The 20177-nt window shown below is 37.5% G+C and overlaps 1 protein-coding gene and 1 non-coding gene across 11 annotated transcripts in view; one reads left to right on the top strand and one right to left on the bottom strand.

The window, feature by feature from the left end:
* NOL4 (nucleolar protein 4) overlaps positions 1-20177 on the bottom strand; it is a 410686-nt gene that overhangs the window by 71198 nt on the left and 319311 nt on the right. The gene's annotated exons all lie outside the window — the stretch shown is intronic.
* Positions 18336-18477, top strand: LOC116642871. The gene has a single exon (XR_004301403.1). It is a non-coding gene; the product is annotated as a U4 spliceosomal RNA (small nuclear RNA).

The following is a 20177-nucleotide window of genomic DNA, read 5'->3' as shown; positions in this document are numbered from 1 at the left end:
GTTTTAGTCCCATATATTTTAGTGTTGAGGACAGTTTTTGCTGGGTGATGTCCTTTGGCTTTCTAATTTTTTATATGTGACTTTTTTTTTCTCCCTCCCTGAGTATTTAAGATTTTCTCTTCATCTTGTGTGTTCTGAAAATTTCATGGTAATGTGACTGACTCAGATCTTTGTTTGTGTTTACTGTCCTGATAACTTTATGGGCTTTTGTTCTGGTGATGCATGTTATTTCGTTCTGAAAGGTTTTTTTTTTTTTAATTTCTTCATATTTTCTCTATTGACTCTAATTAGCCAGATGTTGTCCCTCCTAGACTGATCCTCCTTTTTAAAAAACTTTCTTTTTAATTTTCCATTCTGTGTCTAATTTTTTAAAATTTCTGCATAATTTCCCAAATGACCTTCCAATCCTATGACAGATGTTGGCAAGGATGTGGAGAAAGGGGAACCCTCTTACACTGTTGGTGGGAATGCAAGCTGGTGCAGCCACTCTGGAAAACAGTATGGAGGTTCTTCAAAAAGATGAAAATAGAGCTACCCTACGACCCAGCAATTACACTACTGGGTATTTACCCCATAGATACAAATGTAGTGATCCGAAGGGGTACGTGCACCCCAATGTTTATAGCAGCAATGTCCACAATAGCCAAACTATGGAAAGAGCCTAGATGTCCATCAACAGATGAATGGATAAAGAAGATGTGGTATATATATATATTTATATACTCATACACATACATACGTAAAATGGAATATTATGCAGCCATCAAAAATGAAATCTTGCCATTTCCAACAACATGAATGGAACTAGAGGGTATTATGCCAAGCGAAATAAGTCAGTCAGAGAAAGACAAGTATCATATGAACTCACTGATATGAGGAATTTGAGAAATAAGACAGAGGATCATAGAGGAAGGGAGGGAAAAATGAAACAAGATGAAACCAGAGAGGGAGACACACCAAAAGAGACTCTTAATCTCAGGAAACAAAATGAGGGTTGCTGGAGTGGAGGGGGGTGGGAGGGATGGGGTGGCTCGGTGATGGACATTGGGGAGGGCATGTACTATGGTGAGTGCTGTGAATTGTGTAAGACTGATGAATCACAGAACTGTACCCCTGAAACAAATAATACATTATATGTTAATAAAAAAATTTAAAAAATGATCTTCCAATCCTTCAAACAATTTTGACTATCATATATATTTTTTCATGTTCCAAGAGTTTGATTTTGTTTATTGTTCTTTTTCATGTATTCATTTATTTCAAGGAAAAACCTTTTAAAAAAATCTGAGAATATGGGTTATGTTTTGCTTCAAAATTTTCTTCTGTTCTTTGCTTTGCTTCTGAAATTTGAGTGCCAGGATTCATAGTTCTCTTCCTCTCTGGATCCTCAATTTTTGAGAGAAGATTTCTCATTTTCTGAATGGAAGAAATTTTTAGGCTATCTCCATTCTTGGAGCTAAAATGTGAAAAGGCCTTTAGCAGAGATACAGAGCCTTCAGATTGAAGAATTTATTCTGCCCATTTTCAGTATATTGTTCCTGCGATTATACCTGGCTTGCCGGGGCTCAGAGCCTTTTACCTTTATTTCTCTGCAGGATAAACCTCTCATCTCCTCCTTGGGGGATCAGAGTAAGAGATTCCATGGTAATACAGAATTGGGGAGGGGACCAAGGGTCTAATAACTTCTCAGGTCTACTGAGCCAATTCTTCTATTTTCATATTCATGCTTCTCCACTTTCTGTAATACCTGGTGCCCTTAATTCTCAGACTTTCATGGTCTACACGGATTGAATGGCTTCTTATTGGTATCTCCCTGCTATCATTTGCATGTCAGATTTCCATTTTCCTTTTCTGAATCCTCCCCCTTCTGTATCTCCTTGTAGGACTAACTTCTTTATATTCCACTTACAATTATTTTAGTGGGGTTTTGGAAGGAAGCAGAGATAAAGGCAAGGATTTACTTTGCCGTGTCAAAAGACATGTATACTTTCAAACTAATATATATAAGACTACAGGCAGGAAAACTTCAGGATGTAATGCAATATGTTTAGGAGTTGGATAGCTACATTAAGTATATCTTTTAATCTCAGATTCTTGTCATTGAAATGGTTTGAATACATCAGATGGCAAACTATCTGAAAGTTTTGTTTAATAGAAAAGGAAAATTTAAAATATGTGAGTAGAAAGATCACACTGTCTCTATTGTAAGGGCAATATAAGTCATTAAAGTTGACAAATATTTTAAAACTGGTTAAAAATGGCAAGAAACAACTCATGCTAAACTTACCCCATTTTCCTTGTGAAAAAAAAAAAACTTAAAAATGCAGATCATGATTTTCTAGACACAGAACAAAACACGTGACAAAATAAAGCAGGGTGTGCTGAAAGAGAGCACCATGAGGAGGGTGTGCTGAAAGAGAGCACCATGAGGATGGTTCACATCTAACAGAATGACCACATCCAAAGACAGGTGAATGGATTAGAGCAGCTAGAAAAGAGGTTTTTAGAAGGCATGCCACAGAGTTGTGCTCTTAGCCTGTGCCATTCAAAGTTTAAACTGAGACACGTCAGTGTATTGATAGAATACTGAACAACTTGGGTGATAACAAGAAACAGGATGCAGGATGGGAAGGAGGACAAAGAGTAAACAATATGCAAAGTTAACAGCAACAGGATTTGAATAACTTCATTACAGGCTGATATTTTATACAATGAACTCAACAGGGCTGAAAGTAGACCTTAAACTTAAGTCCAAAATATTATCTCTACACATAAAGTGAGGAGGCAATGTTGTAACATTAGCATCTCTGAAACAATGTATAGTTATAAGTACCTTAAAACATTTGTGAATATTTGCTGAGGGCACACAATGTGCAAGACACTGCAGTTGTAATAAGTGATACAGAATGAATGCCCGCTTCCCATGAACTTACACAGGAGCAGGGGAAACAGGTAATACTTAAGAATTACTGATTATAATTGACTGAAGTATAACAAAAGAGAACAATTAATATTAGAATGCATATGACAGGGGATCTAATGTATGGATGAATTAGACAAAAATTATCTAATGCCATCTTAAGTTGCATTGATAAAAGTCTATAAATCCTAGAATGCTGAGCTGCCTGCATTTAATTATTCCTTGAATAAAGAATGACACTAAAGAGAGAGAGAGAGAGAAGGAGAGCTAAATATATTACCAGCTAATACTTACAGGGCATTGACTGTATTCCAGGAACTGTGCTATTTGACTGTCATATTATCTTAATCCACATGACATCCCAATGAATTATATATTATTAAACTTACATTTTACATACTGGAAAAACAGAGACACAAAGGTTTCCAAGTGACATATCCAAGTTCACACAGCTGTAAGTATTGAAACTGAGGTCTAAACCCAGGCACTCTTGACTCCAGAGTTTGCGGGCTTACCCAATGAACTATGCTGAGCAAGTCAGACCTTCCTGATGGCCACACTGTGAGCCAGGATAGACTGAACCTGTCCAGGCAAGAAAAACCAGGCTGCTGGAAGATCTCAAAACTTTAGAATGAACTTAAAGGAACTGGGGATGTTTCACCAGAAGAGACAAAGAGTAATATTCATTTGTTCATTCACAGGGAATGATCTTTATCAGGCTTAAGCTGTCAAATACTGATCGGAGCTCTTTCACAGCTGGTAGAAAAGTCGTATCCAAAGCAGATCGTACCCACTCAGTGTTCCACAGGATAAGTTAATGTTAGGCAATTAAGACACAAAAGGCAAAAAAGAAATATGGCTAGCGCTATCATTTTAATATTCCATGCTTATCTATTTAAATGTGAAACAATGTGACAGCAGAATTGAGAAATTCTTCAAATAAAAAATGTTCTATTTTGGGGGCGCCTGGGTGGCTCAGTTGGCTAAGCATCTGCCTTTGGCTCAGGTCATGATCCCAGGGTCCTGGGATTGAACCCTGCATGGGGCTCCCTGCTCGGTGGGGAACCTGCTTCTCCCTCTCCCTCTGCTGTTCCCCCTCCTTGTGCTCTCTCTCTCTCAAATATATAAAATTAAAAAAAAATTTTTTTTTAATTTTATTTTCATCTGTTTACTTAATAAACAATACTTACTCTGATGAACACTAAATATGATTTTTTTTTTGGTATGCCTCATACTAAATATATTTTTAGGTATATCTTCAGATGTTTATAGGCAAAAATTCAAACTTGGTTTTTTTTCATCTTTTAAAATTTGTAACTGCCCTCAACTATAGCTTCAAGGACAAACGACATTCAGTTATTAAGGAAGGGGCATTTTAATTCTAAAATAGCCTTTAAAATAAAATTAAGCAAAGTGAAAAATAATGGAACCGCACAAGGCTATTTCATCATGAATTCAGCATTATCTTCACTTCAAAATTTCCCTTTGATGGGATTTGCTGTTTGTTTTAACCCAGGCACTGTGCAGGAGGCTGGATTTGCTGATAAGCAGTTTTTTCATTTCAGTGCAAAATCAGCAAGGTGATTAATACTTTTAATTTCCAGAAGCCTAAATAATGCAAATGAACTACAACTTTCTTTCCTCCGCCTTCTCCCTCCTTTGTGGGCCTTCCCTGGCAAAGGGAAGATAGGATAGAGTCCTGTGTGTAAAGGAGTGAAGAGCTGGTAAGAACATTCCCTTTCCTGTCAGTGGCTCATCCAGAGTTGCAGTCAAATGCTGGCCCAGCCCTCAGCCCGTTCGTCTCCAAGTGTGTTTGGATGAACAAAGGTGCACAGTTCTACCTGCCCTGTGGAAGCCATCTAAATAGGGTCATATTAATCTTTGTACAGCTTTTTGAGGACTGTAGAATAAAACGCTGTATAGGTGTTTAATACCACCACCACCTAAAGAACAATATGATCATCTCAAACTCTGTAGAAGGGCTAATTAAAAATGAGGGCTTTGGGGCGCCTGGGTGGCTCAGTTGGTTGGGCGGCTGCCTTCGGCTCAGGTCGTGATCCCAGGGTCCTGGGATCGGGCCCCGCATCGGGCTCCCTGCTCGGCAGGGAGCCTGCTTCTCCCTTTCCCTCTGCCTGCCGCTCTGCCTACTTGTGCTATCTCTCTGTCAAAGAAATAAATTAAAAATAATAATAATAATAAAATAAAAATAAAAATGAGGGCTTCATTCTAAGATGTGTGTCTTTTGGGGCTTGCTTAACGAAGGCTGTTAAGCCTCACTCCTTCCATGGCTTTAAAATGCTTCATGAGCTATGGGCTTTCAAGATGCTTTATCCCAGGAATCCTTCATTTTAAATGAATTAATTTAGTTGTTTTTCTGCTTTATAAATGTCTTTTAATTCTAGCTTAAGGACTCTGGCCCCATTTTTTTTTTTTTTTTAACTAAACATGTCTTTGCTATGACCAAACATAAATAATGTGTTTACCTATTTGGGGACCCAGAGGCTTATTTTCCCTCTGAACTTACCAGGAACAACAGGTAACTCAGTTCAAAATGAATAGATAGATTCATTTTGGGTGGAAAAAAAAATCTGCCCAGTTGTTTCTCCTTCATGTTTTGTAGCAAGCAAGGTTGTTGGTTCCAAGTAGCTCACAGAAATCACACAGCTAGTTAGAATTTTAAAAAGGAAGTAAGCCTTAATTCAGTGGTTGGTTAAGAACAAGGTTCATAATTCAGCTTGAGTTGAATATATAAATCTATATTCGTATATTCTTGCTGATATATATTCATATGTCCTTCATGTATTCTTACTGATATATGTATTATTTCTAATACAGCAAGTATCATCTCAAGGGCAAAACCACATATTCTTCCATGCTAAAATATGGAAAAAGAGAAGAATCAAATCTAAATAGCTTTCTTATTCTACTCTTTTAACAGTATTTTCTATTCTACTATCAGAATGTGGAAAGGAGTTAGTATTTGCGTATTCGTGTAAGTTGGAATGGGTAAAACATCTACAGGCTATCTTATTTCTCATCCTAATTCTTTTGTTCAGAGGATTAGCAAAGCTTTAATTTTTAAAGCAAAACTGTTGGCAGATATATTCAGGTGATAAAAGACTCAGCTATTATGAGGTAAATCAAAAGTCTTGATACGCTATGGGTGGTTCACTCAACCGCTTCTAAGTACCCAGAGAAGTACGTACATGAGACAAGGGGTCTGACTATAGGACAATGAGAAGTTGTGGACAGTGGTAAAGTCCAGAGCACATGCCCCCCTGAAAAGGGTTCAAATGCAAACATTTTCCAGCAACATTTAGGCCAAATAAACACTTCCATGGTCTGCTCCCATTTGCCATCCTCCTATATACTTTCGAGATATATATATATCTTGAGATATATATATATTTACTGTATTGAGAAATTATTCAATTCATTTTAATTTAATTTAATTTTTTTAGAATACTGAAGCAGTGTTTTCCTGACCTGTTGAAGCAAGTCATGAGTTAACAATGCAGGGCTCTACTGAATTATTCCTGGAAATACCTATTAGACCTAATCAGTTGTTAAGATGAATTGGGCCCTGTGGCCACAGCCAGAACTCAGCTCCAGGTTCCCTATCTGTGCTTCACGGACTGAGGCTTTCGAGCTACCTGATACAACAGCATCCGTTGCATTTACTTCATGTCTGAGGTCCGAAGAACATGGGACCCTGGTGTGTCACAAAGACAGAGACCAGATCCTTTCCTCCTCCTGAGGGGGTTGCTCAGGAAGGGATTAAGGGAAGATATTTGAGGCCAGGCAGCCGGGATGTTTTATCGCCTCAGTGCTGTGCAGGGGTGAATGTGGGCTGTGGGGTGCTTGCCTTCATACAAAGATACACACAACTTTTCAGAACCTGTCTTGAGTGGGCATTTCTATAATTAATAAATCACTGTCAAATTTTCTATGGTGCTTTCAATATTCAGAAAAGAGCAACGAGGTAAACAAGAAACAAAAGATGGCGCTATATATATACGTGTATATATATATGTTAATTTTAGTTTAATTTTTTAGAACAGAATGTATACATTTAAAGCTTGGTCAGCACTTTACAGCTAATGAATGGACAGTACTTTTTAAGAGACAGCTCATTAATAATTGGTTTCCTCCTAATCATTAAGAAGCACTTATTACTAGTCTAATTATAGATGGCCTTGATTAGGGGAAATGTACACGGTCTATATGCATGAATCACTGGGTTCTCTAACAGCTTTGTCTCTAAAGCAGAAAAACAATGTAAATCTACACAGTATTCCCATCTTATACTTAACAATTATTACAACTAAGCAAAATGTACTTATATCAGTGGGCAGTAAGAGTTACTTTTTACCCTGATTCTTTTAAGGCTGAAAACCCCTTCCTCTGGCCATAGTCTGAACTGAAAATGAATAAATAAATACAAAGCATTGAGCTGCAGCATTTAAAAAAAAATGCTTAGGAAAAATACAAAATTTAATATTTTTAAAGAAAGATTATCTGGATGTGGGGACATGAGGTATATAAAGTACTTTTATTGTTTTGACTGTGGCAACCTAACAGAGTATATATATTTGCTACATTCATGAGCGAGCAAAGCATCTATCAATAGGCAATAGGGCTATCTATATTCACCTTTCTTTTGAATTTTATTTCAAATGTTTATCCTCTCCATACCTATCACTGATTTAAGATTTTTAGCATTTCTTCATATTTTGATACAAAATTTTATTTTGTATAAGAGTTTACTATATTTATACTATGTAGGAGAGAGAGAGAGGGAATCTGGGCCAATCTCCTGATAATAAAACTCATGTAATTTTAAAAAAACAAGCAAATAAATGGAAATATTAGCCCTACCTTACATCTTTAAATAAGTAAAACCCAAAGATAATTTGTAAATTTTTCCCATTTAAATAGCACTGGAGGTAGTAATATATTTCCATTTATAGGTGTACTTTAAGTTCTATGCCTTCAATAGTTCTGTTGGTTAATTCTTCTTAGGTATAATACCACCTAATAGACATACACACATTCTTCAAAAAATGCAAAAATTGGAGTTAATCCATGTTGCAGGTTGAATTTGCTAACACAAAGGAATCAGCACTTGATTTGGAAAATTTTATAGACAGCATGCTTTGAAGAAAGGGTATGGCTGGGCCACCCTATGCTAAAGATTTTAAGTGTGACTTCTAAGTCCAATCAACCATGTCAGGAGAGGCTAGGGATAGAAACGAGGTTATCTAGGAAGGGTGTGTGAAGAACCCTCACGTCAAATAATGTGGATCACCTCAACAACCACGGAAGACTGACAAATGTATTAAAAATGTTATGCTGGCAGAGAAATTGCAAGCTTGAAATGGGATAGAACGAAAGAAGAAGGATTTGTAGGGCAAAGGAAAGAGGCAGAGACCTGAGAGGGCGGAGCTGATGAAGCCAGCTTACCAGATGTCCCTGGGCTATGAGAGCAGGGAACCTGGGGCTGCTGCCTGGCTGGGCAGGGAGGACAGAGCATTGCACCAAAGATGGCTATTCTCAGGCCCTGAAATATAATGGAATTTACCCTGCTGGGTTTGGACTTACTCAGGATCTGTGATCCCTTTTTCCTTTCCTATCCCTCCGTCTTGGGATGGGAATGGCTATCCTACGCCTGTCCCATCATTGTATTTTGGGAACATCTAACTTGTTTTCCAGGTTTCCCAAGTCTGCCGGAGGAGAGGAATTTTGCCCCAAGATGGACCATACTCAGAGTTTCACCCATACCAGATTTAGAAGATTTGAGACTTGCTGAGTTCATTCTATTTAGGGGAGATTTTGGATTTAGGATTGATCCTGGAATGGGTTAAGACATCTGATGAAGTTGGGATGGGTGACTGCATTTTGCAAGTGGAAAAGACATGAATTTCGTGAGGAGGGCAGGGGGTGGACTGTTACAGGTTGAATTGTGCCCCTCAAAAACATATGTTTAGGACTGCCTGGGTGGCTCAGTCGGTTAAATCTCTGCCTTCGGCTCAGGTCATGATCCCAGGGTCCTGGGATCCAGCCCCACATCAGGCTCCCTGCTCAGCAGGGGGTCTGCTTGTCCCTCTCCCTCTGCCTTCCACTCCCTCTGCTTGTGCTTGCTCTCTCTCTCTCTGTCAAATAAATAAAATCTTTAAACAAAACAAAACAACATATGTTGAATCCTAATCCCTGATACCTGCAAATGTGACCTTATTTGGAAATCGGGTCTTTGCAGGTATAATCTAGTTGAGACTAGACTGAAGTAGGATGGGACCTGATCCAATATGACTGATGTCTTTATGAGAAAATAAGAGATGCAGACAGAGAGGAAAGATGCCCCTATGAAGATGGAGACAGTGATTGCTACCACAAGCCAAGGGATGCCTGGGGTTACCAGAAGCTGGAAGAGGAAAGGAAGGATCCTCCTCTAGATGCTTTGGAGGGAATGTGGCCCTTGCAGTACCTTGATTTTGAACGTCCAGCCTCCAGAGATGTGAGAAAATAAATTTCTCTTGATTTAAGCCACTGAGTTAGTAGTACTTTGGGATGGCAATCCTAGGAAACTAACACAGCCCACTCCAGTGAATATTGTTTTTCTTTGACTTGTCAGCATTTATCCTCTCCCCCTCCCCCTTTTAGTAACTGCTTCTGATTTTTGCTCTCCCGCTCTTATTCCATGTGCTTTGCAGAGCTGACTGCGCCCATGGATCCAAAACTGAACATGCAACCTATGCATCATTCTGTTCTCTGGGCCTCAGCATGTGCTTCAGGGATGCATGTGTAATCCAATCACAGTCCATGGGAAGATGGAAAACTGGACCTCCTGCTGCCATATTGCTACCATGAGGAATAACTTGTCCAAGAATAGAAACAAAGATGGGGCAGAGATCCCAGGGAGATCCTATTTATCTATAAGATAGTCAACCCCATATAAAGCTGACCCTATTGCTAGAATTTTTAGTTGCCTGAGCTTATCAATTCCCTTTGCTCAAACCATCTCTAACTACATTTTCTAACACTTTCAAGTAAGACATTTCTGGGTGTTCGATCTCCCAACTGGCACTCTCCTCCTTCATTTGCTTTCAACAGTCACTGAATGCCAGGTCCCTCTCTCCTGGGTCACTTCTAACCTTAAGAATAAAGTTAAGCTTTTGGTCTGATGTTTTACCAAGTACTTAATGAATGAAATACTTTGACAATTCCTAATTCAAATTATTTCTGAGGAGAAAAAAGTTCATCAGGTTTCCTCGTCTCTGAACGTGGACTGCTTGGATACTTTCATATCTAGTACCTAGTCTTGCAGGCGAGAGCAGACAAATGTCACTTAACTTTTCCCCAGGGGAGTAATACAGAAGAGTCTCTCTTCATATATATATGGATTCAAATGTATGTACATTTGGATTACATATATCTTTAATTTTTGTGCCATTGAGGTGAATATATTTTATGCTTTTAAATACATTTTAAAAGTTGGTTCATTACAGTAAAAAACTATATTTTAATGTCTACATATTCTGTGTCCAAACAAATTGTGCTTCCAAGCTTTTTTGGAAAACTCCCCCAATTTCCAACCTGATTCATAACAGAGACAAAATGCAATTTTGACTCTAACTCTTCAATTTAGTTTATATTCTTTTTAGCTTCTTGTATATGCATTATTTTGTAACTTCTGAAATGCTGGTTTGAAATTACTATAGAGTCAATATATTATATTCATTTTTTTCAAGCTTTACGCAAAACCAAAATATTACTGTTCAGATTATAGTTCTATTTTTCTTTTGCCAATAGCATTGCTTATATTTTTATCGGGTCAAAACATTGAGTGAAAAAAATGCAATTATTCAATTCCTCCTAAAGGTGGAAATATACATTGACTGAGAAAGAGAAAAAAGCACTCTCATGTTTATGGTTATACTAAATTTTTATGATCTTTTTATGATGCCTATTCCATAGCTACATAAGGCCATTGTTTGGAAAATATTTAGAAATTTTTTAGGTCATGGTTTAGAATATGCAGGTTCTCTATTGATCATACATAGGATTAGGATTTTTATTCTTTTTTGTTTTAGGCAGAATCATCCAAGATTATCATAGATCTTACTTATCGTTGGAATAGATATCCTTTTTTTGCTGAAAGTTACGTAGTTATCAATAGTTTATCTGAGTGTTTCGAGATTATGCATGAACAATTATAACTATTTATAAAATACGATCATCTAATGATATACAACTTAACGTTATTATTAAGACTTCGGTTTTAGAAAGACATGTCCACATTAATGCCAACTCTAGCCTACTAAACCAAAAGTAACATTTTCAAAACTCAAATGAGTACCCCACTAAATAATCCCAGAGCCTTCTTTTTAACGTTAACAGATACCCTCTTCTTTATGTAGATATATTTATATATGTTTACATCTTTTATATATAACTTTAAGTGGCTATCTTTTGTGGATAAGACAAAGATGAAGGGGTGCATGCATACATTTGTGAGTCATCAAAGAGTAATTAAGGACAAAAATGTGCTGAGTATGGATACAGCATACAGAGCTTAAAAAAAAAAAAAAAAAAGCTACATCCAGTTCAGCATCTAAACATTTCTTTTGTTAGCAACACTTTAAAATACCTTCTCCCCAAGGAACAACACCCTAGATACATGGGATCTACTTATGGTGGATGGTGCTGCAAATCACCCCAAGGCCTGTGATTGTCATTGCCTTTACACATGGACTTCTTATGAAATGAGTACTTAAAAATTAGATAAACACCAAATAAAGGAGAAAGATGGCCACCGCTAAGGAGTGATAAACATCCTTGTATATTGTTTTAATGTGGTCCATTTAGGGCGGGACTTCCTCCAGAGCCTACAGCAGCACTCCTAGGAAGCTGCTCTATTCAGCCTGCTGCTATGACAACTATCCAGAGGCAGATGTCAGGTCAGCTCCCAGCATCTGTGTCTTGCTATAATTGCTTTGTCAGAAACCTACTAGCTGCCTTCTTTTTCTCACTGAACAAGTAAAAGCAACAGTGCCCAAAGACTAAACGTTGAAACATTCTTCACCCTCTCCCCAGCTTACATGCTTGGTAAAAAAATTTCAAAAGTATTTTTATTTTCCCCATTTGGTGCTAAAACTATGCGTGCTGGGCTGTCAGTCAACATTTTAGATTGTAGTATTAAATCTAATGATTACTGCTCTGACTACCTATTACCATTCTCAGGCCTGAGCATCCCTACTGTGTTAGAAGGCATCTCATTAAAAGGCTCTTTCCTTCCCTAAAACCGAACTTTTTGCCATGCTACATCAAGCCACATATGGATATTTATTTAGTGCATAACCTCATCCCCGTATATTAGTAGGTATATCTTTGAGGCTCAAAATGATGAAAAGCCAAAGCTGTTTTAATCCTACAGAGTGATCTGTAATTGTACAGTCAATATTCCAAAAGACACCTGGAGGCCATTGTGAGCGATGTCAGCCGAGTATTTATCAAGCAGTACAGTATGTCGGGCTGAGAGTTGTTACTACATAGAGAAAAGGACTCATTTGGTGGGCTGATTTGATCCAGAAGGTGCTCCTTAAACAGACGCACTTTGAGATGGAGACAAATAAGCGCAGGACTGGAACTGGAGAGGACGAGCAGACTGGGCAAAGACGAGTGGGTGGAAAGATTTAGGGTGTGTTTAGAGGATGATGAGTCCTGCTTTACTTTCACAGACCTCTAAATCCTCAAAATCTCATGTAGCTAAAAAGAAAACAGGAGTCACAATGAGGGGGCCGCACTTCTTTGTGCCATTTTGAGTCACGAATAGTAGTAATGATGTATGTACCTCACTAAGGTGTGGGGAAAAATTAAATGAGAAAATTTGTGTGAATTCAACATGAAGGGATAAGAGAACACACAAACATGAGTACAGTTATGTGTGATGTTATTCCTATATACGTCCTGGCTTATTTCCCAAATAGAGTGGGGCTGAGAGTTGGCATGTTAAAGAACTTGGAATTTAAACCTGAATCTGGATATTTGAAATGGTTTCAACAAATGTTCTTAGAAGAAAAATTATCAAAGAGTAGTTTAAGAAATTGATGTAAAAAGCTACAGAAAAGATTCCATATTTTAAAAACCTCACATGCAGATCCTTTAGAAAGAATTAAAGAAAATACACTAATAACTGGGCAGTTCCCTAGAAAGGAAATGTTCCTCACACACATGGAGACTGTACAAAGCTTGACAGCTTCGTTGGGCTTCTGAAACTTGCTTCACAGGCAATCATAAATGAGAGAAAAATGAAATTGAATTAAACTACTGTGACCTTCTGAGTTCCCCACCTAAAGCTGTATTCAAATTCTTGCATGTTATGGATGTATGATGGCATTAAAAGCTGAAATTTATGAAGCATTCTGATTTTCATTACTCAGAACATTACCCTGAAATAAAAAAGGAGCAAAACTCTTTGTACTATATTGGTCTTTTTTTTCTTTTTAAAGAGAAATTCCCCTTCTAGAGAAATATGGAAAAATCACTGAAGAAAGGAAGGTGGAAGAGACGAAGAAAATCTAAAACAAAATTAATTTTTCCAGGTCTGCTTCTTTTATAAAATAAATTTATTGAACTAAGTGGTCTGCAAGGTTCCCTGGAGCTCTAACTTTTTAAAATGAGTCTAATATGTCCCATAGTAAAAATGAAAATTTAATAACTTGAAAAAGAGGCTCTTGTTCTGTAAAGCTGTGTATTAGCAACCCCCAAGTATAGTGACTGTGTAAATGCCACACAGGTGTATTTAAAATATCCCACTGCTTCTCATTCTCTGGACTCTTTGTTTTCTTTTTTTTTTAGTAAACAAAGGTGAGAGCCCTTTTTTTTTTTTTTAAGATTTTTATTTATTTATTTGACAGAGAGAGAGACAGCGAGAGAGGGAACACAAGCAGGGGGAGTGGGAGAGGGAGAAGCAGGCTTCCCGCGGAGCAGGGAGCCCGATGCGGGGCTGGATCCCAGGAGCCTGGATCATGACCTGAGCCACCCAGGCACCCCTGGACTCTTTGTTTTCTAAAGCTTGAATGAAAGCCTACCTTCTGCCTCTAACTTCTCAGGTTCCCTCACCTGAAATTAATCATGGAGCATAAATAACCAATAGGAAAGACGCTGGCATAGGAAAAAGCTTTAATTGCTGTTTTTTGATGCAAATCACAATGCCTTTGGGATTCAGATAAACTTTTCACTTACATCTACCTATTTTATTACTTAAGTTTATAGTTACAGCTATGATCTTTTTGTACATTTGCTCTCTGCCCTCTTTCCAGAACTCAGAACAAGGACTTCTATTAAATCGCACTTAAATGTTCCTAGAAGACTTGGGAGAAGACAAAACACAAACCTCAGATGTGAAAAAGGTGACCGTTTGTGCCATGTGCTGCAGTTTTTTTTGTTTTTTGTTTTTTAAGATTTTCATTCATTTATTTCACAGAGCGAGGGAGAGAGTGCATAAGCAGGGGGAACGGCAGAGGGAAAGGGAGAAGCACTGAGCCCTATGACGAGGGGCTCCATCCCAGGACCTTGGGATCATGACCTGAGCAGAAGGCAGACACTTAACTGAGCCACCCAGGCACCCTCATGGGTTGGAGTTCTCTGCGTGTCCTTGAGTATCAGGACCAGACTGCGCTATTATGTTTCCTTATGTATCAAAATGAGCACCAAAACCAAGAAAAATAAAAACATGGAATGTTACTAGAGAAGTGATTTAATGAGAAGTTTGATCTTAATGTAGGAAGATCACTGGGCTTTCAACCTAATTGTATCATTTAAAGTGTTATTTTGATCTTATTTGTGTTCAAGGCAAAACATTAAAAAAAGAACTTAGAAAGAAATGGGACTTGGTTTTTGATCTATATAAACCTCATTTTCTTCCTGATGAAAGATCGTAGGTAAGGGCTCTTAGAAAATATGTTTGCATAAACTCCTAAAACAGTGAGAGGTGGTCCTTCATATATCCCATCAACAGGGTGTAAATGAGAACAAATACAGACATGTCCTAGAGACATCTAGAAGCCATTGGGTTGTTGAAGCAAATAATAATAATTTAAAATGCTGACAAGGTAAAGAACACTGGTAGCCCAGGACAGATGGGGCTTCTTCCTGAGGGTGAGAAATTTATGAGATTGATCCATTTGAGCAAAATGGATCAATAAAGATCAACTTAGCTGGCAAGCCTATCAGAAATCCAGCCTCCTTTCACCATTATGAGAAAGAGGTCAATTACCAAGAAAGCAGGTTGACCTGCCTTGGGGGTTTTCTCTAAGACAGACTTTATAGGATCGCCTGTTAAATCACCTGTTCTGTGGTAACTATGTTTGTAGCTGAGGCTCTAATATCAGAACTGCCCATCCTTAGTGAAGATTCGTAACTAAATCCATGGTTAAATTTATGATCAGAAGACTTTTGTCATGAAATGAAGATGCACTGAAAGTTTAGAATGAAATGAAAGAGAAATAAATGACATGAGAAACAAAAGTAAAATCATTTTTAATGATTTAATATTTAGCCACCCAAAATACTCAGCTCTGCAGAAACCCCACTTTCCCAAAGTGCTGAGTTACTGAGAGAAAAATGTGGTTCTTGAGGCCACTGGTCTCACTGTATTTACTACATGAGTCATGTCAAACATCATAAATCTCTTTAGGAAGCATAGTCCAGTTTGTCAAGTTATTACGTTATCTAATTTCTAATAAATTTGTAACTATGGCTAAATTTCACCAATACACACAATATGGTTGTTTCAGGGTAACTAGTGGGTTTTAAAGTGGTTAAAGAGAAAAGACAAGACAAAGAATGAATCGATTATGAGAAATAAATTATAAAAATGAATACATTTGGCATAAGCCGAATGTCAGACTTTTCATTTATCTACTAAGCCTAAAAATAATCCATTTTAAAATAAATATTAACATAAATGCTGTATTCATGGAGAGCTCAGTAAACCATATGTTCCTCTGACTTTGGCACCAAAAAGTGTATAAACATATTATGTGAATTTCTCTGTCTGAATTCAAACCACCTACTCATATCCTGACATTTATCCAGAAACTAATAACATCCTAAGCCAAAGATGTACCTAAAAACTTAAAAAGAAATCATTTCTATAAGAATGTGGGAGAATGCTCAATGAAGCCAGAAAATCAAATAGTAAAGTGGAATGAATTAGGGAAAAAAAAAAAAAAAAAAAGACAACCCCATAGATAGCACCCAAAAGGAATAAAGGTTTTTCAGCTTGATATTCCCCAGGCATAGAAGAAGGAAACCATTTGATCTACATGCTTCAGAGTATTATGAGGGGCCAGCAAAATGATGTTCTATGCATCACTACACAGATATAAATTGATACACCATTATATAAGGAAAACATATACACCAAGGAAAAATTTTATACAGAAGTAACCATATTCTCAATTTAAGTTTTAAAAAAATAAAATCATGGATGAAAACTGTAATGTCAGTTTTTTGAGACATCATAAAAAGATAGAAAAAGATTAAAAGACTTTTAAGACAGAATAATAATCTTTGTATATAATTCCATAAGCTAAAACTATAGAAAAACATTAAGCTTCGATTCCTAATTAGCTGAGCTAATGTTGTGGCACAGAGGAGTCGGCATTCCCGAGACTGTCGTGTTTAACTCAGAAATGCCCTGTAACCATACGATTCTTTTGTAGCAGATTCATCTTCATAATCACTTTTTGGCATAGGCTCAGCTTTACATCTCACCTCATTTAAATAGAAAGTTTGAGGGGCGCCTGGGTGGCTCAGTTGTTAAGCGTCTGCCTTCGGCTCGGGTCATGATCCCAGGGTCCTGGGATTGAGCCCCGCATCTGACTCCCTGCTCGGCGGGAAGCCTGCTTCTCCCTCGCCCACTCCCCTTGCTTGTGTTCCCTCTCTCGCTGGGTCTCTCTCTGTCAAATAAATAAATAAAATCTTTAAACAAACAAACAAAAATAAATAGCAAGTTTGAAATGACAGGTAGTAAGGAGAGGAATTCCTTGCTGAATCAGGACCTCACATTTGCCCCAGTGTCTCCTCAACACTTCCTTGTCCGTAGGCTTCTGAAGCCTCCTAAAAATAAGGCATTTCACTCTCCTTCTCACTCCTCTCTGGCATGTGTTTAAAGTCCAAATAACACCATAGAAAGCCCCTACACAATCTAGTTTAAACCTTCGTGTCCAATCCTTTCTCTTTTTAGGTCTTCCCCACAATCTTTGTTCCCTCACAGGAGACTGCAGTTTTTAATACTCAAGAAGCTTTCATGTGTGGGAATGCTCCATGTGTCTGGAATATCATCCTCTAGCTTTTTTGTTTGTCAAAATCTCCTTTATTTCCCAAGGTCCAAATCTAATGGTGCCTCCTCTGGGAAGCCCTCTTGGGTTCCCTAGGCAGAATTAAGAGCACTGTCCCCTGGCTCTCACAACGATCTGATCACACCCTTATAATTTCCATGCTAAAATTAGCATTTACCATGCTAATTTCACTTATCTTTAATGGCATGTGAGTTTCTTGAGGAAAAATATTATGTTTTATCCATCTGTAAAGTGAGAATAATGATACTAGCTCAGCAGTGATATTGCCACAAAGAAAGTCATATATGCAAAAAACCAAGTAAATCCAGCACTTAGTAAAGAGAGGTTCCCCTCTCCTTACTTGTTTCATGGCCTCTGTATGTAGCAAAATATCTTCCATATGATGAATAGTTGCTAAATAAGCAAACCACTTTAGGGCTCATTTACAAGTAATTTTCTACTATTAATCATGTTCTCTGCTGACAGAGATAAATTAAATATTTAAGGAACTAACCAGAGAAGTTAAAAAAAAAAATCATGGAAAAAGTTTTAAACTTTTAATATCCATTAAAAAAGATATCTTGCAAAAACTCAAGTTGGAATTAATTCATATTCAAAGCCCAGCCACATTAACTAATGCTGAAAGAATGCAAACTCATAAAGCAATTATTTTGCTCACAAAATATCAACAGAATTCAGGTCAAGTATTCTTCCCCACAGAGCAAATAAAAATTCCGGGAAAACTATTTTAACCCTGCTTCTCAAATATTATATAATGTGTACAATAATCTCAAACTTTTGAAATGGAATGGTAAAAATGCATTTTAATTATCCATAAGGGATATTTTATGTAACTGTAAAACACTTTATTTTGGTATATACCTTTACTTTTCTTAGTTTTTATACATATAAAACTTCTATATTTTTACAGAAATACAATGGAACATAAAATATTTCCATATTTTTATTATTTTAAAATGTGATTATACATATTCCCAGAGTCTGTTCTGGTCTAATAGAAGTATGACGGTAGCTTTGCAGTAGTAAGAATGTTTGTAATCAAGTTTCTCAGCTTTGCGCAGGGGCAGTATTGTAGTTGATGAGGTTTATCCGAGGCGTGATTATTACTAATTATAATCAAGTTTCTCTGGATTGGTTTACTAATTGGTCTATTCTTTGGTGCTCATGAATTTAAGGTCATGGTTGATATCCACTGTGTTAGCTATTTCATATATAGGAAAAACTCTATTCCTTTAGAATATGGTAACTTACTACACATTGCCTGGCATTTTAGAGATGATGTGAGTAGGCAGATAGTTCAGTGTATACCCATCAGAGAAAGAGAAGAGCTGCCAAGTCATGCCCTCCAATGGTGAGCATGCAAACAGCGTATTTATGGATGAGGAAAACTGATGAAACATGCATTTCTGAAGACCACAGAGCCTTATCCTTTTGGGGTATTTTATTTGTAGCAAAGTGTTGGATCTTGTGGCATCCCTATTATAAATATCTAACATAATGGGGACTTCAAAATTAGAAAGAATAGAAATGCAATTCTGGGAGAGATTTTAAAATAGTTGAATGATGAATACAAAATGGAACTGTACTTCAAGAATAAAACTGGAATTAGAATTCACATGTGGCTTAGTTTCTTGACCAAGGGCGTAATTGATATGGCCATTGATATTTAATTGCCTCATCCTTGCAAAGACATAAAATTAAATCAAAGGACCCGGTTAAGTTATTTTTATCTGATACCACACAATTTTTATTTCTAGGTTCTAGTGAATATAAAAACAAAAAGTAAAAGGAAGGAGAAAAGGATGGATGGAAAATTCATTTAATATGATAAATGCAGAGCCTATGGAAAATGTGTGGCTTTTGAAACTCAAGGTCAGTCTCTGCAAGTGGGAGTAACAGAGTTATGAGTTCACTATCAAGGAATGGATCTGAGAATTTATGATTCCCATTCCTATTCAAATCCTAGTCTGTCCATAGCAGTGCTTCTTAACGAGAGTGCTACCAACCACTCTCAGGGGACATTTGGAAACCATATAGCAGGTGACACAGGCGTGAAGTCGGTGGGGGACCAGTTTACTGGAAGCTCTGACATGCTCCAGGCAATCTCAAATGACTAAGCACTGTCTTTGTTCCCATGTCAATTTTAAAAAGTCCTGCTGGATATTTTTTAGGCGAAAGCCTATATATAGTTAACTGAGCCTAAAAGTTTACTTTAGGTATAAACACAAAGCGTTTATGCATACTTTTAAATATAAATTGAATTATTTCAGGTGTAGTGCTACTGTGTAAATCAAGGCAATACTGTACTATATATCGTTTGGAACTTTACCGATAGTTTTTCACCATTTGGAAAGTACCTGTCACTGAACACGGTGAGCTGCCACCACACACATAGATCAGATGAGCTGTAGCTGCTCTGGTTGCTTTAGTGATTTCACATGGAACATGTGATTTTAAAAAGCACGAGAATTGGAACAACTCTGCACCCTTGGGAGAGGTTACCTCGCCAAAGCCTCGGTTTCCCCACCTCATTAAAAGCCATGCTAATGACATATAATGAGCTTGCAAAACACCTCACACACTACTGCATCCATAAATACTTCTGATGCTGTTGTTAATATTAATATTATTATCAATGAGGAAAATAAGGTGCCATATAGTGAGATGACCTGGGGAGTTTATTCTGGCTAAATAGCTTTTTTTTTTTTTTTAAGATTTTATTTATTTATTTGACAGAGAGAAACACAGTGAGAGCACGAACACAAGCAGGGGCAGAGGGAGACGGAGAAGCAGGCTTCCCGCGGAGCAGGGCGCCCGATGCGGGGCTCGATTCCAGGACCCTGGGATCATGACCTGAGCCGAAGCCAGATGCTTAACGACTGAGCCACCCA

The sequence above is a fragment of the Phoca vitulina genome, unplaced genomic scaffold (genome assembly GCF_004348235.1).
Source record: "Phoca vitulina isolate PV1807 unplaced genomic scaffold, GSC_HSeal_1.0 scaffold24, whole genome shotgun sequence".
NCBI classification, from domain to species: Eukaryota; Metazoa; Chordata; class Mammalia; order Carnivora; family Phocidae; genus Phoca; species Phoca vitulina.
Note: the sequence above shows the minus strand (reverse complement) of the source record. Positions and strands in the feature narration are given on the sequence as shown.